General features: G+C 47.4%; 1 non-coding gene across 1 annotated transcript; it reads left to right on the top strand.

Moving 5' to 3' along the window:
* The first annotated feature begins 1,076 nt into the window (after window positions 1–1,076).
* On the top strand, window positions 1,077–1,148 carry Trnat-cgu (transfer RNA threonine (anticodon CGU)). The gene has a single exon. It is a non-coding gene; the product is annotated as a tRNA-Thr (tRNA).
* The last annotated feature ends 252 nt before the right edge of the window (window positions 1,149–1,400 follow it).

Raw genomic sequence — 1,400 nt, 5'->3', positions numbered from 1 at the left:
CCGAGCCCGGCTCGAAACCGGCCCGAGCCCGGCCCGAGACCGAAAAATATGTTTTTCAGAGTTGAGACGCCCGAGAATAACTCGCCGCACTTTATGAAAAAGATGAAAGGGAGCCGAGGGGCCCGATTTTTATTAATCACGTCTTAATAAGCCAACAGACAATGACACCAAGGAAACATAGGGGAAATTACTTGTACTTTACTAATTGAATTAAAGAAACGAAAATTAATAGAAATCAAAACGGATTGAAAAAACAACTGTCCGCAGGTGGGGAACGAACCCACGTCTTCGCATTACGCGTGCGATGCTCTTCACCATTGAGCTACCGCAGAGTCGTTTTCGCATCCACTTTCTGGGGTATTTATGTTTTACAACTAGAACTAACCCTGGGAGTGTTAGCCAGCGCCACCACTCACAAACCTAGGGGCGGATGTGGAACATCCTTTCTGCCGCAGGCGTCACGAACACGTGATCTTTTTGGGTGATGGCAACTGGTCAATACACCCACATATGCTACCTGAAGGCATCAATGTTGCGGGATTCAAACCCTCGTTATGTAATGAACTAGATGAAAGGGAGCCGAGGGGCCCGATTTTTATTAATCATGTCATATGAAGCCAACAAACAATGACACCAAGGAAACATAGGGGAAATTACTTGTACTTTACTAATTGAATTAAAGAAATCATAAATTAATGGAAACGAAAACGAATGAAAAAACAACTGTCCGCAATTGGGGAACGCACCCACGTCTTCGCATTACGCGTGCGATGCTCTCACCATTGAGCTACCGCGGAGTCGTTTTCCCATCCACATTCTGGGGTATTTATGTTTTACAACTAGAACTAACCCTGGGAGTGTTAGCCAGTGCCACCACTCACAAACCTTCAGGTAGCATATGTGGGTTTATTGACCAGTTGCCATCACCCAAAAAAATCACGTGTTTGTGACGCCTGCGGCCGAAAGGATGTCCCACATCCGCCCCCAGGTTTGCGAGTGGTGGCGCTGGCTAACATTACCAGGGTTAGTTCTAGTTGTAAAACATGAATACCCCAGAAAGTTGATGGGAAAACGACTCCGCGGTAGCTCAATGGTGAGAGCATCGCACGCGTAATGCGAAGACGTGGGTTCGTTCCCCACCTGCGGATAGTTGTTTTTTCATCCGTTTTCGTTTCCATTAAATTATTATTTCTTTAATTCAATTAGTAAAGTACAAGTAATTTCCCCTATGTTTCCTTGGTGTCATTGTCTGTTGTCTTCTTATGACATTATATCGCTGCCCGAGCCCGGCCCGGGCCCGCATCAAAAAACCCGAGCTCGGCGCGGCCCCGGGTCAAAAAGCACACGCCGTGCCCGAGCCCGGCCCGAGCCTGAGAAAGAACTGCTCTACTCGGTCCGGC

This window comes from Dermacentor silvarum, chromosome 8 (genome assembly GCF_013339745.2).
Source record: "Dermacentor silvarum isolate Dsil-2018 chromosome 8, BIME_Dsil_1.4, whole genome shotgun sequence".
Lineage (NCBI taxonomy): Eukaryota > Metazoa > Arthropoda > Arachnida > Ixodida > Ixodidae > Dermacentor > Dermacentor silvarum.
This window is presented reverse-complemented; position numbering and strand designations above follow the sequence as displayed.